At 47.2% G+C, this 16114-nt stretch overlaps 1 protein-coding gene and 1 long non-coding RNA gene across 2 annotated transcripts in view; one reads left to right on the top strand and one right to left on the bottom strand.

The window, feature by feature from the left end:
* Positions 1 to 16114, top strand: part of LOC142776345 (uncharacterized) — a 266778-nt gene that overhangs the window by 52003 nt on the left and 198661 nt on the right. The gene's annotated exons all lie outside the window — the stretch shown is intronic.
* LOC119161997 (nose resistant to fluoxetine protein 6) overlaps positions 1 to 16114 on the bottom strand; it is a 118932-nt gene that overhangs the window by 63411 nt on the left and 39407 nt on the right. The window lies entirely within an intron of this gene.

Below are 16114 nucleotides of genomic sequence, written 5' to 3'. Positions count from 1 at the left end.
CACACAACACCACGATTGTAGGCCTGGAAACAAACCGCGTGGTATGTTCTTCACTGCATATGGGAAGATTTTGGTTTTTCAGGTTTGCAAACTTGCACAGGCCTCCAACTCTGTTGGGGGCAGAAAACACCACACTTACAACTGTGGCTTAATAATCTGAAGTGATATTTGATGCATGTATGGAATAACATCAGTTTTTGTCCTCGCCTTGTTTTATTGCGATAGCAGTTACACGGATACTCTTAGCTGGATTTTGTCGCCAGCGTCGGTGTCGACGTCGGCGTCACTCACCGTATATGTATAAGTATATATCTTTATGAAAACGCAAAAAAAATTTAGAAAAAGTCTCCACCATGTGAAATTGAACTTGGAACCTCTGCGTGGTGAGGGCGAGGCGTTAACAACTGAGCCACTACGGAGCACGTCCATGATCGTGCAAATAGGAAGCTATTTATATTGACTATTTACCGCCGGTGATTGGCATCTCCAAGGAGAACTATAATAATTTCAGCATTATCCGCAAGGTGGCGCAATGAGCGCGCAGTGGCGCGTGGTGGCAAGCGCCCTCACCTCCCACGCGTACTTTGCCGCGCGGAGAGGAGTGGGTGGTCGTAAAGTCCCTGAACGCACTTTCGCGCACCCTTATCTCGCGGTTGGGAGCATCTTATGCCTTGGCTGTCTTTAGGCTTTTACCGGAACAATTCTGTTGTAGGTACCGGGCGCACAAATATCGCTGCTCTCATCGCACAGTCTCCGTTTGCGAAAAAGCGCGCTTTTCAGACACAGCTACGTAACAACTTAGACGCTTATTCGCGTTCGTATGTACCTGTGAGTACGTTTCGTGCGTTATTTGTATGTGAGGAACGCGGGGCACGTTTCGATCTGTTGCCATTCTGCACGTGACCTTCCCATTTCTCGCTATCGCGTTCATTACTTCACCTTTGCGGTAACGGTGTGACTTTTTTCAGAACCACATCACTGCTATTGCTGCGCTTGAACAATATACGGTCTCCGCAAGGTGACCTGAAAAAGCTTTTATTCGGTTGATTTTAAAGGCAAATCCTTTGAGAAATCTGGCGAGGACACGGCCACGTGGTGAAGACACGGCCTCGTGGAGGACACGTTCTTCATGGTGGCAACAGTAACAGCGCGATTAACTTGTTTCATGTGAACGGAGGCGCAGAAAAGTGGGCGTTTTCTCAAGAAAGGGGGCGCGTAAATTCAACGGGCATGTGCTGGGTTAAAGTGACGCTGAATGTCGAGGAAGTGTATGTGACTACTCCCAGTAAATTTCATAGTGAGCGTCAGTCGTGGGTGCCTGCACAATTTCAAGAAGAAGTCTTTTATTGTTTTGAGGTGTTCTTGGCGGTTCTCTTAAAAATGGCAAGAACATTGTCCTCTTAAATGGGCAAGGAGACGCTATGCCAATCGCGGCCTACTACGCGAATAAGATGTGGTGGAAGTTATTTACAGTTCATTCCACGTAAATGAACAGCAGACCTTTTAACCTTTCAACATAAATGCTGACAGTACACCATAACTGAATGGGCTTTGAGTTCTCAATACATGTCTGTACAGCTGTGGAAAGTGCACTGTGAGGCAACGAGCGGCGCAAGTTTGTTATGTCGACCGATGAGTCATATGCATATGGCGGGCAAGGAGTTTTAAAGGGGTTGACACCTCACAAGATCTTTTCATGAGACATGGTTCATCGACTTGAGAAGGAAAATGCCGTTGTTAAGGTAGGTTCCTGAGCATCGCTGCACCGTTTCTCTCTCGGTCATTCTGACGCAAAACGGTTGCGAGTGTTCATTAGTTTTTACTATAAAGAATGCGGTTAGACACAGTGGTCAACATTTACAAACCTGCTTTTTTGCAAACATTTATACAGCCTTCTTTTTACTTTAGACCTAAAGAAACCCTCTCCCTGCATTGAATTTTTTGTTGAAAGCGCTTTTTGCCTAATCTGAGCTGATGCTGGGCGAGAGAATTATGACAGTTTTTATCTGACTGTAGAATTATCTGGTTATGTTTTGTATGCTGATTTGTGACCACAGTGTCGACGCGGACACTGTGGTCACTGTGGCCACAGTGGACACTGTGTGTGACCACAGTGTCCACTGTGACCACAGTGTCCACGCTCAGCTGTGAGAGTGCGATGGCCACATCCACTACCGCAACGGCTGGGTCTGCCATCCTCAGCGATGCGCTGACGATCGGCTTGTCTATGGTCGGGGTTATCACCGTTTTTCAGTCATAGTGTTTTCTTAGCGAAGCGTCCACGTAGAGTACACCAGTGTTCTCCTCCAGCTGTGTGGTCAGGGCCTTTGCTCACGCAGTTCTTTTCCCTTTGTCTTTCTCTGGTTCCTTTTTCTTGGGGAGTGGATTGGTTTGAATTTTATTTTTTCATTGTTCCGAAAAGGCTGTCCTGGTTGGCTGTACTTCTATCTGCCATCCAATTTTCCGTAGGTGTAAGGCAACACCCGCACTGACCTCCACGCGGGAGAACTGCCCATATTGGCCGAGGACTAGCCGGCACAGCTACCACATCCCGTGATGGCCTTAAAAGAGATTGCTCAGATATATAGAAACGCAAGGCGCAAATTTTTCAAACCGCAACTGCAACTAACCAGGCAAGAACAAACTATCCTACGGCGAACGCAGGTGGAATAGCTAGCGCATCCTCCATATATGCAAACTCTGTCCTTTCTGCAAAGGAGAAAGAGGCACGCTAGCGCACATCATAGCCAAGTGCAGGATCATCAAGAGGCCACTGCCTCCCGTTCCCCCAAACAACCAATCTTCAACCCCCCGAGCGATTAGAGACCTTGTTATCAAGCCCGACCCTGCTGACTTAGCTGGCAATAAGGACCAGTCGCCAGGCGTTGCCGAGGACGTATTGGTATCAAGAACGCGGAACTACCCTGTCTAGTGCAAGCAATAACATTCAAATGTCCGAGCACAATGAAGTTGATTTTCTCTCTGTCTCTCAGCTTTTTTTCCTGGCACATTTAATGTGTCTGAAATGGTTGACTGCTCTGTCTTTGAACTTCGTCGAAAGTGCATCAACGCTGTGTGGTTTCATAATGCCACTCTAATAACGAGCTCGGCCGCAGCTTATGGCTCGGCCTTTTTTAGTGTGCGTGGCGAATAAAGGATTGAATTACTTTCGTGGGTAGCCGACGTTTCTTCGTTCGCAAATCACACGGCCTTCTATTTTTTTGATGTCCCATTTCTGCAATTTCTATTTTTATGGACCATTTCTATTTGGCTCTTGGAAGTAAAGTGGTTGAAAGAGAGGCTTTAAGGCTTACAATATAAGACGAATTGTAGCGCAGTCAATTATCCGTGTGTGTTAGCTTCCATTTAACAGAAATTACAGGTTCCCTGACACTTCTTTTTTGTTACCTGCCTAACGAAAAAAAAGGAATATTGCTGCAGCTTTCACACTAGATCGAAAACTTTGTGGTCGGAAGAACGAATATAATATACTACTGAACGACTGCAACAAAAAAATGGCAAAACGGCCAACCTTGGAGAGATTACGCAGAAGAAAAAATGTCGCCACCCTAGTACTGCGTACAAATGGTTAGCCAGCGAAAGCTGAAACCCGTGGCGACGTTGTTTAGCAGTGGGTTCAACCGGACGCTGCACTGAAGCATTTCACAATTATTGGTTACATGTTAGGGCTTCTTAATGAGGTTAGACACACGTTAGTTTACCACACTGTCTATTCCAGATCTCGCCCATTTTACCTCGCTTGATCACATTCGTTGAGACTTGTAATGAGTGGTGAAACACGTATCTCAAAACCCTAATCCTAGTGGTTGTTCTCGAACCACAGGTGGTCACAGACGTCACAGCCGAAGCCAACGTGCCGCTGGAGAAACACCCACTGAAAGTTGGGGTTTGGCTCAGCCATCGCGCTCCCCCAATCATCACATAAACACCTCAACACTGCTTGTTGCAAGCGTTTGACATCGTGAGCTAACTCGGTGGCGTGGTCAGCAAGATCCACCCACCATTGGCACTTCTGTTTCCGTTCACCATTTCGCATGGCTTGAAAGGCTGCCGAATCATCGGTACGCAGTTGCTGCCGGCACTCGGCCTCCCTGGTCTAGTTTTGTCCCCAAACTGTGCCATCGGCCCAGCAAATGCGAGCTTTCTCAGGTTGCCACTGTTAGTAGTCTTTTAGAGTTGTCTGTGGCTTACCCTTGTGGAAGGTGTCAGTAAAAGATGATGTGTGCATGCTCGGCGTCATATCTGTGACAGCATGGACGACGTCCCTGACGACGCAGCCAATTAGGTGTGTGCTTGGGTATGATAATTATAACTACGTAACTGATAGTACAACCAACGGATGCCACTCGTGACACCAATGCCAAATGGTTATTTTTGTTTTCCGTAGCTTCCGTAGTAAAACAGCTTCCGTAGTAAAAACAATGCTGCTTCGATTTCGGAACATTAGGAAAACAGCAAAAAACAAGTCCCTCGGATCCATCCCCACAATAGAGGCACCATGATTACACTCAGGAACAAAGCATTTGCCGTATTGCCGCCACGCTGATTATTATAAGACGTCGCTGCAACATGGCCACAGCACCCCTTCAGGAAGATGCCTGGCTTTTACTGAAATGTCTGGCTTTTACGTGCCTTAAGTTACTTTGGTTGGGGCATAAGTAAAGTTTTGGTTATGGCAAGGTCTTGGTGCTCTGGTGGTCGCTTCATCTTTTGTTCGGAAATGATAATAGGCCAATATGTATTGTTGCGCATAAATTATTAGGATATTATGCATAACTCGTACAAGCCGGCATAGTTTAAATGGTGTCATCGTGATGTGGTCGTTTACAGCATTTTAAATCCTAAACTTTGAATTTATTGACGGCGGGATATGCCGAGTATGAACTATGGTTGCAACGTGGATGTTGATGAGATGCATTTCTTCTGTATCATGATTTATTGCATTAAAACGCCCCGCGACCTCCTATGCATTTGGCTAAAACGGCTCAAAGGTGAAAACGCACCATGGTGGTCTTGTGGTTATGGTACTGAAATTGACACACTGGTCGCGGGATAGGATGTCGGCCGTGGTGATAGCACTTTGTCAGAGACAAAAATGCTTGAGTCCCGTGTTCTAATATTTAGATGCACAGCCTTAGGTGGTCACCAATTTTGGAGCCCTTCACTACAGCGTATCTCATATTCTTAACGTGGTTGCAAACAATTTTTCCCGTCTTAGTAAAGTACAATATCACAATCCCGATAACCTTAGTCTTGCCATGTTACGATGCTTGGTAAGCGAGCACACGTGTGAAAAGAAAATTAGGGTAGAGACAGCACCGTAAGATTCCCTCAACCAGCAGCATGGCTTTGTAATTTTTGAAGGCATCTACGCTGAGGCGTCTATACGTAGCTTTGTCTCCATAAAAATTAAGAACATTGTCAAGTGTGGGTGCCATAGAATAAACACTCAAACTTTTGGAATCACTCATCGGGGCAATTTGCAAAAGTAGAAAGATACATTTCGAAAGTTTTTGCGTCGAGTGTGGAGAGTTTAGTTTAAAATTTTAAAATAAGTGTTCATTTTCCCCAATAAGGAACTTATAGCAGTGAAACTGGCAGTGGCAGTACAGTTTTTAAGCTGCAGTGTAGCACTTTAAACCATGTTACTGCTTCTCTTTAGTTTCCCTTTAGAGCCCAACAGTAATACTTATATAACTTGAAGATGATAGCCATTTTTTTTGTTTTCAGCATCTTCTACTTTTCTTTCACCAGTATAATGCACTGATCCTTGCCAAGGTACACATTTGGTGAACATGCGGTGTATTTGATGTGGTCCATGGCGCCGCAGGTGGCGATGCCAGCGTGTCGCAGACCGACATTGCTTTCCCTCCCTCAGCACCGTCCGCAAAGGCGCCGAGAAGGAAAAGAAAGGGGAAGTGCTCTATGAGTGAAACGAACAACAAATTCAGTTGGTATCGAGACTCTCAGCAATAGGCTTTACCTCTGTGTCACTCGCGCGTACTGACAACTGGTGACCCTAAGCCCCGAGCGTGAAACAACACGACGCCATCGAGAGCCCGACAGTGGCTGTAGCCGACATCAAGTTTCCTGTGTTTTAGACCAGCGGCCCGGCACTTTGGTTCATCCAGGTTAAAGCTTAGTTCACCACACGCCGCATTACCGCCGACGAAACGACATACCACCACGCGGTGACCAACCTTGCACCTGGCACATCGGGTGCCAGCAGACGATACGTACCAAGTAGCCAAAGAGGCACTGATTCGCCATCTCATCGCTTTGGAGCCGGAGCGCCTACAGTAGCTGCTACACGAGACTGATCTGGCTGATCTGGCTGACCGCTGACCAAGCCATCTGTTGTGCCAGATGCAGCAATATTGGGCACCACAACAAATCTCGACAGTCGCCTGGTGCGGGAGCAATTCGTTCAAAAACTGTGCTGCTATCAGAGACTGTGCGAATAGGCGTCAAGGCTTTTCGAGAGGCAGACGTTCACACGATCGCCCAACTAGCTGACAAACTTCTGGTCGTTACCCCACCAGCAGTTGCCACAGTGCTTGCCGAAGCCTCGCAGCCTTACACTTTGCTGGAGACTCAGGCGAAAATTTCTCGCCTCAACGACACCATCGTGGTACTACAGCCAAGCAGCAGCCTACTACAGCCACGCTGCAGAAGAACAGCGCCAGCTGTGCTGGTGCCATGATAAGTTCGGTGACACTGCATAGAATTGTGTGCCGCTTTGCCGGAAACTCGGAAACGCATGGAGCCAGCACTGAAGTCAACAGGCGCCCCCTACTCAGAGAAACGTCGCCCGTATTTCTTCCTGGCTGCTTCCTCGTCAACACTGGGGCAGAAGGAACGTGCTACCGGCGTCACCGGCCGATTGGAAGGGCCCGAGTTTGTCGCCGTTGCATTCCTTCAATAACACGACGATATCGACGTACGTACACCACTCTCTCTAGCTGGACCTGGGCTTCCACAGGACATTCAGGTGGATGTTTGTGGCAGCTCATAAAAAGTTTACTATACTTGTAGCGGATTTCTTGCCCCACATCTGACTGCTTGTTGATGTACTGAACCGGCATATACAGTATTCTCTCTTACAAGCAGCAGTGAGCGAAAAGCCATCTAAGCATCCACCTCTCAGCCCTACGATGGTGATTCCACCAAGCACCACCTGTTTTACGACTGTCCTACGCGAGTTTTTCCCGAGCTGAGGCGGCCGCCACAGACAGGCGGTGCCGTCAAGCACAATGCCTTTAACCACATTTTCATCACAGGACCCCCGTTTTAAGGAAGCCCACGTCGCATGTCCCCCCCCCCCCCAGAAGCTAAAAGTAGTAGGACAGAAGTTCAACGACATGCTCGAGCGCGGCGAAATCCGGCCATTCACCCATCCGCTGGCCCTTGGGCATCCCAATTACACATAGTGCCTAAGTCTACATTAGGAGACTGGTGGACCTTTGACGATTGTTGAATCCTCAATCGAGTGACCATTACCGAACCTATTGTGCCTGCCATCAAATTCACATCGCCCTAGAATACATCCCGAAGACCACGATAACAACGTCAGGCAGCCTATTGATATCCTCCTCATGCTTTTCGGCTTTCGAAACCCCGGACATATATTCCAGCGTTTTATTAACAGCGTTTCGCTTGGCCTCGACTTCTGCCATGTATACTTCGACGATTTACTCCTCACAAGCAGCTCACCAGATGAAGATGAGGTACATCTGCTATCTGTGTTCAGGGCCTGGCAGAGCATAGAATACTGGTGAAAACGGACAAGTCTGAGTTTGGGGTGCACGAGCTGATGTATTTTGGTCAGATTATCTCGAACTGTGGAATTAAACCTCCTTCAGACAAGTCTGAGTTTAGCGTGCACGAGCTGACATTTCTTCGTCGGGTTGCTCGAACTGCGGAATGAAACCTCATCCCGACAAGTCTGAGTTTGGGGTGCACGCGCCTATGTTTCTTGGTCAGGCCACCTTGAACTGGGGAATTAAATCTCAGCGAGACAGGGTAAAACAGTTTAGCAGTTCCCAAAACCCAACACTAAACATCAGCTCTATGAGTTTTTGGGCTTGTGAACTACTACCGTCGCGAAATAACCCAGTGTGCAACCATTCTGCAGCCTCTTGACCTCCGGCTGTTGGCACACGAAGGTGCCGCCAAGAAGCTCCACTGTACGGAGGGTACCCAAGCGTCCTTCCAGGAAAGTAAGATACGTTTACTTACCCGCAACTGGGGGTTCCATCGTCCGTTATTGTGGACACATCAGGCGCAGCTGTGGGTGTCACACTTCAGCAATGCATCAATAGAAACTGACGCCCACCGAACAGCAGTCAGAACCTTCCGACGTGAACTGTTGGCCGTCTACGTGACAGTGAGGCACTTCTGATATTACTTGGAAGGTACAGAGTTCCTTGTCATAACGAACCACAAGCCTTTCACGTATGTGTTGCGATCACCGAGTACTGAGTGGAGGAGGGGGGGGGGGTACTCATACTGCCCGTGAATTTCAGCAGATGTTACACACGACTTACCATGGACATCCGTCACATCAAAGTAGCCGACAAGGCTGTCACCGATGCCATTTCGCGTATCCTACTTAGCGCCATACCCTCACTCACAGAAATAGAACTCAACGCACTGGCGGCTGCTCAACGCGATGGCGACGAATTGCTCCGCCTCGCTAAACCTGCATTGGTTCCCCTCGCGAGGTACAGAAGGCCTTTTTTGCGACACGTTTATGGCAAGCCACGACCCTGTGTCTCTGCGCACTTCCATCGTGAGCTAATCGCATTGTAACATAAGGTACCACACCAGCAAATCTAGGCTATGAAAAACGTCCTCGCCGCTCGTTTTGTACGATCCGGCATCAAGCGTGATTCGGACAATTGACACGTTAGTGTCTCCCGTGCCAGCGTTTTAAGGTACAACGTCACACCATGATACCGTTTCCGACGTTTCCCAGGCCAGATGCTTGATTCGACCTTGTACAAGTCGACATCATCGGGCCGTCGCCACCCTGTCAAGAATAAATTTACTTGTTGACTTGTGCTGATTGTTTCACGCATTGGGCGGAGGTTATTACCATTCATGATATCACAGCTAAAACTGTGGCTCATGCTTTTTTTAGCCACTGGGTCTATCGCTTCGGCGCGCCATCATTCAACACAAGCGCCGGAAAAAGCTAATTAGAGTCCACATTAGTCACCAGTCTAACGAAGTTCATCGGTACTTTGTGGCTCAGAACGATGACCTACCATCCCACGAGTAATAAAATGCTTCAGCGATTCCACCGGCAGCTGAAAGCCGCATTTTTGACAAGCAAAGAACACTTTTGGGTGAAGCACTGCCTATTGTTTTTTGGGGCATACGCAGCGCATTCAAGACGGTAATCGAATGCAGTGCTGCAGAACTTGTCTACGGTACAACCCTGCGCCTGCCTGAGGAGTTCTTTGCGCCTGACCGACAACAAGCCGACATTCCTGCTGGTGACTATGCATCGCGTCTACGTCACATCATGATGAGAGTTCGAATCACACCTGCACGAATGATTAATGTCGTGAAGAAAGAATCGTCTACCTGCACAATACTGGTCATTTTAAACACCCCTACATCTAAGGCCTATGGCAAGTGTAGCTGCGAACCGTCCGCTACACCATAATTTATCATATTACGAAACAGCAATGTAACTACTGCATGCACGTATGGCAACACATGCACCTTCACACGTTGTTGGTGCTGAAAATAATGATGATTACAAACATCTGAGCGTTTTGTAATGGCTGGGTGCTTAAAACATCCAGTCGCCCCGCAAGCGACAAGGTGTGGCACCTGGTTCTATTGTATCTTTATACCATACAATATATTATATATAAGTGGTGCAACTCGCATTGTATAACACCCGTAAACAGTTACTTTTTGAAACAGTATAACACCAGACTTTTGTGCGGAGGCTATGCGAATGCCCGACTGCCGTGCGAGTATATACAATTCAAAATAAATGATTCAGAAGAAAGTTCTGTGGGTGCAGTGCACAAAGATTAGAAATGAAGGAGCGCACTTTTGACAACTGAATATTTTTGTACTTGTTTACGTGTGGGCCATGACATTTTCACAGCCACGCCAGTAAATTAGTTCAATTTGACGAAGCCCGTGTCACGGCCGGATGGTAAGCAAATAAAAATGTTCAATTATTTGTTCAAAAATTTTCAAAACTGTTCAATTTCAAAATGTCTAACAATTTCGTCTAATAAGTTCCCCTATATTTCCATAGCATTATTATGTGTTAGATATGATTATTAATGTGTAAAAACACGGAAAAACGAACTATTAAGTATACACTTCTTTCTCTTATTCATTAACGACGGTTTCGTACTGGCACACTTGGTGCCTTAGGTTGTATACGACAGACTATGGGTCAGCTGCCAGCTCGTAGTAAGTTCACGTGCTACGTGAAGCCACACAGAATCTTAAAGAGTGTGCCACACTCGCCGCCATGGCTACTGATGGTGGTGACTGACACTCCCACGTTTAAATTCCTATGTATTTCTAATACATTGGCTGGAAGGATAGCCGCCGTGGTAGCTCAGTGGTAGAGCATTGAAGGGGTTATTCAAAGGTCGTGAGTTTGGTTCCTGCCCATGGCAAGTTATCTTTTCGCCCGCTTTTCTTTATTCACATATACAATACAATTCGGTCTAATACATTCCCCTATATTGTCCCTGGAATTACTGTGTGTTAAATCTGATTTATAATGTGTCAATACACGGAAAAAACGAACCCTTTTGTATACACTTCTTTCCCCTATACATTATTGAGAGTTTCGTGCAGGCAGACTCGGTGCCTTAGGTTGTATACGAGGAACTATTGGGCAGCTGCCAGCTCGTAATAAGTTCACGTGCTACTTGACGCCACACATGCTCTGAAAGAGTGTGCCACGCTCGCCGCCATGGCTACTGATGGCGCTGGCTGACACTATCATGTTTAAATTCACGTATATGCCCAATAAAGTAGCTGGGAGGATAGCTGCTGTGGTAGCTCGGTGGTAGAACATCTAACGTGTTATTCGAAGGTCGCAGGTTTGGTTCCTGTCCACAACAAGTTATCTTTTCACCCGCTTTCCTTTCTTCACATTAACATTACAATTTGATCTAATAACTTACCCCTATACTTTCCCTAGTACTATTATGTATTACATGCGATTAATATAGTGTCAAAACATGAAAAAACGAGACCTTAATCTACAGTTGTTTCCCACCATATATATATATATATATATATATATATATATATATATATATATATATATATATGACGAACCACACGAGAATGGTGTGGTGGAATAGTAGAGAAGGAGGAAGACGAAGACAAATAAATGGTTCATCGTAGAGCCATCACGACTCCTGCGTCACACAAGATGACAGGATATACCGTGCCCTTCATCATGGCGACATCCAAGAAAGTCATCAACATCCCGAAGTACTCGGGAGCATCTACGGACGTCCCTTTTGACAAGTGGCTCCGGCTCTTTGAGGTGAGGACTGCGGCCACAGCATGGACGGAACGAGACAAGCTGTGCTACTTCTCCAATTACCTTGAAGGTGAGGCTTTCCGATGGTTTCTCACCGAGGGTTTCGACACAGAAGCGTCTTGGGAGAGCTTATGTGAACGCATGAAGGGACGCTTTATGAGTGGCGTCGCGGATCCTTTTCTGCAATTCATTCATTGCCGGTTGTGAACAGGCCAGAGCTTTAAGGAATACTATAATGAAAAAAATGTCTCTCGGACACCTCGCCGACCTAAAGGACACGCACCTTATATCAGGGCTCATCGACGGCCTCCCTGCGCATATGGAGATGGCGCTTGCTGGGATTACCTCATTTACACCAGCGGCATGGCTTACAGCTGCACCTCGTGTAGAGTCAACCATGCAGAGAGTGAAGCTACATCGCTTTCCACCAGCTCGGAATACACAGATTAACGTAACAAGTGACACAACCAGTCAGCGTCTACGTAATACCCCAGTACGAACACCCGTGCGCGAGTGCAAACACTGCGCGATGGATGGCTTACCCCGACAGATGCACTGGCATAATGAATGCCCACGACGCGCAAGCATTTCCGTCCTCTCCACCAACCAGGGAAATGAGGAGGGCGACCCAGAGTTCATGTAATTCAGTTTGATGCCCTCATTAACGGGTACCCTGTCAGCGCTACTCTTGATATCGGAGCTACGATTACCTGTATCAGCGAAGCAGTGCTGAAGGCACTTCACCTGCAAATAATGAGGAGTTCGTGTATCTCAGTTCAACAAGTCACATCATCTACCAAAAATTTGGGTCGCGTTAATCTAAAGGTACATATAGAAAAAGTGACAAGAGAAATTCAGGCTCATGTTCTACAAGGCATGAAGAACAACTTACTTCTTGGCTTGGATAGCGCTTGTTTATTTAACTTGTCACTGGACCTTGACACCATGACTCTATGGCAAGGGAAAGACATCCTCCATTCTCGTACACATACCACACTACGGCTAACATGGGCGCGTCTTTGCAAGTTGTTGAAGTTTGCGATGTACTGCATTTAAATAAAACTCAATAGTTGGCATTGAAGCAGCTTATCCACAAGTACGATGACATTTTTTCTAAGTCATAGACAGACATTGGGTGCATCAGTGGCGAAATGCATTGCATTCATCTCACCAACAATGTTCCCATTCGTAGAGCTCCCTATCGATGTTCAGAAACCGACAGCGTTGAAATGGACAGACAGATCAACGAGCTTCTCAAGCAAGGTGTCATACGACTGTCTACCTCCCCATACGCTGCGCCAGCACTTCTGGCAGAGAAAAAAGGAGAAAGACGCACGCGCTTCTGCATCGACTACCGCAAGCTGAACGAATTGACGGTGCCTGATTATCAGCCCATCCCTCGCATCGATGACGTTCTCGATTCTCTGGGGAAATCTACGTACTTCTCGACGTTAGACATAACGTCAGGTTACTGGCACGTCAAGATTCACCCTGATGACATCCCGAAAACGGCGTATGTCACACGTACCGGTCCCTACGAGTGGCTCGTCATGCCTTTTGGTCTTCGGAATGCTCCGGCCATCTTCGAACGGGCTGTCAAACTTATATTGGCAAAACACCGTTGGCAGAACGTCACGAATTACTTCGATGACATTGTTATCTACTCTGACACGTTTTCAGACCATCTGAGGCACCTGGAGGGCGTGTTGAAAGCTTTCAAAAGCGAAGGGGTCAAGCTGAAATTAAAGAAGTGTCAATTAGCTCGATCCTCCATTGAGTACCTGGGACACAAGGTTTCGCATGGCACCGTCACTCCAAAGCAAAGCAACGTGGACGCAATCCTACGGTTTCCGACACCATGACGCCCTAAAGAGTTGCAGTGTTTTTTGGCACTGTCAATGTTTACCGTCGATACATCGACCACTTAGGTCAAATCGCTCACCCACTGACGCGCCTGCTCAGCAAAGACGCCACCTGGAACTGGGATTCGGAGTTTGAACTGGCTTTCACTCAGCTCAAGAAATGCGTGACAGAAGAGCCAATGCTTAACATCGACGATGCCACTAAGCCTTGTTTGCTATACTGCGATGCATCCAACAGAGGTTTCGGCGCCGTCTTGAAGCAGGCTGATGAAGAAGGTAGAGAATACCCAATTGCATATCATTCACGGAAGTTACTAAAACACTAAATTATTTACGCCATCACAGAACTCGAATGTTTGGTAATTATTGACGCCATTGATAAATGGCACTGCTATCTACACGGGAAACCTTTCACTGTGATCACAGATCACGCAGCGTTGCAATGGCTTAAAAGCATCAAGAATCCCCGAGGCCGACTTTTCCGGTGGTCTTTGAAACTCTCCATGTACGACGTGAACATCAAACACCAAAAGGGCATTCACAACATTGAAGCTGATGCACTGTCTCGAAGCCCGGTAGTTCAACTCCTATCTGCTGAGCAACTGCGAGAGCATCATAACGACAAACCACCCGGAAAACATACCATAGAGAACGGACTGAATATACTGACACGCAGAGGCATACGAAAAGTCTATGTGCCTTTTGCCCTCCGGTCTTCTCCAAAAAGCTCATGACACTTTCGGTCATGTCGGGGTAAAGAAGACGTTGCGGCTTCTCTCCCCCCAGTACTATTGGCCCGACATCATCACCGACGTTAGCGAGTACATATGCCACTGCGATACTTGCCAGCGCTGCAAGAAACCGAAGACCAAACGACTTGGTTCCTTGGAGTCTTTGCCACCATCGAAACAACCATTTGATCTTCTGGCCATGGACACTATCGGCGGTTTTGGCAACTACGGCTCATCCAAAAGATTCATTCACTTAGCCGTTGATCATGCCCCCGTTATGCCTGGGCTTTCGCACACAAAAATGAGACTTGCGACGCGTACATCTCCTGCCTGAAGAGAATCTTCGCAGGTGGAAAGCCTCGAAAGTTCCTTTCGGACCGCGGCACAGGATTCACCGCCGGGAAATTTAAGCAGTTCCTGAAGCACAACAATATTCATCAGCTTTTAACAAGCTCACAACGCCCACCGTGTAATGGCCTAAACGAGTGCACTAATCAGACGATCGTTACTCGCCTCCGATGCAAGATCAACGACGAACCCCGAAAACCGTGGCCGCGTCCCCTCTCGGACGTTGTCGACAAGTACAATAGAACACCTCACGAAGTCACAGGCTACCCACCCTGCTTTCTCATGTATGGCACACCATCGTATCCCTATCTTCTTTCAGGCGTTACCGAAAATCTACAGGAAGCTTGTACAAACGCAGTCCGCAATGCAGTGGCATATCACGAGAAAAACAAGGTAATATATGACAAGAAGTTCCTTCCATTAGAGCTAGAAGTGGGAGACATTGTTCTATATGAAACACCCTGGCACCCAAGCCGCGGCAAACTCAGCGCAATTATGGAAGGACCCTATACGATCATACGCAAGATTTCGGCAGTTAACTACGAGATCGACCGCAGCGTGGCTCCACTCGGTCACCAGACTGACTTCGTTCATGTCGGGAGACTTAAACGATATCATCCGCCCCTGCATCTACGTCTCTCTCGGGGGAGCGGGGAAGCGTGTGACGAACCACACGAGAACGGTGTGGTTAAATAGTAGAAAAGGAGGAAGACGAAATCAAATAAATGGTTCATCGTAGAGCCATCACGTCTCCTTCGACACACACACACACACACATATATATATATATATATATATATATATATATATATATATATATATATATATATATATATATATATATATATATATATATATATACTATGAAGAAGAAGATATGCTTGCAGCAAGCTGCATCGCCAACGCCCGGATCTCTTGGCGCGTGCTTCGGTTCGTTGCTGTGCCGATCAATGGACGGTTCTTCACGCTGTCTCGTCTGTGTGCTTAATGACTAATAAATTTTTCCATGTTTGGTGGAGGGTGCTGTTTGTCCCCTTCGCTACACTCTAGAGCTGCGAAGCCGCACGCTACCGTCCGTCATGACTGACACGCCACTCCATCAGCGCCTTCACCCCAGTATAACTGCCCTGGTCAACCTAGGCTACGGGATCCGAAGGTTTTCAGTGGTGCGGATGGGACATACGTAAAAGACTGGCTCAAGCACTATGAACTGGTGAGCGCCAATAATAATTGGCATGAAGCCGACAAGCAGGGCCACGTCATGATTTATCTCACTGGCATCGCCGAATTGTGGTTTAACAACCACAAACAGAACATCTCCACATGAAGCGTCTTCAAGACGTCATGTGCTGAAGTGTTCGGTCGGCTGGCTGTCCGCAGGCAGCGGGCAGAAGAGCACTTGCGCGTCCGCTCTCAGCAGACTGGCGAAAGCATCAGCAGGTACATTGAGGACGTCGTCGACCTTTGTCGACGTGCGAATGACACCATCCCCGAATCTGATAACTTCAAACACATCCTGAAGGGCATCGACGACGGCGCCTTTCAAATGCTCTTGGCTAGGAATCCGAGTGCAGTTTCCGAAGTCGTCAGCTTGTGTCAGACCTACGACG

The sequence above is a fragment of the Rhipicephalus microplus genome, chromosome X (genome assembly GCF_043290135.1).
Source record: "Rhipicephalus microplus isolate Deutch F79 chromosome X, USDA_Rmic, whole genome shotgun sequence".
NCBI classification, from domain to species: Eukaryota; Metazoa; Arthropoda; class Arachnida; order Ixodida; family Ixodidae; genus Rhipicephalus; species Rhipicephalus microplus.
The sequence above is the reverse complement of the archived record's forward strand: the minus strand, read 5'-3'. Positions and strand labels throughout refer to the sequence as shown.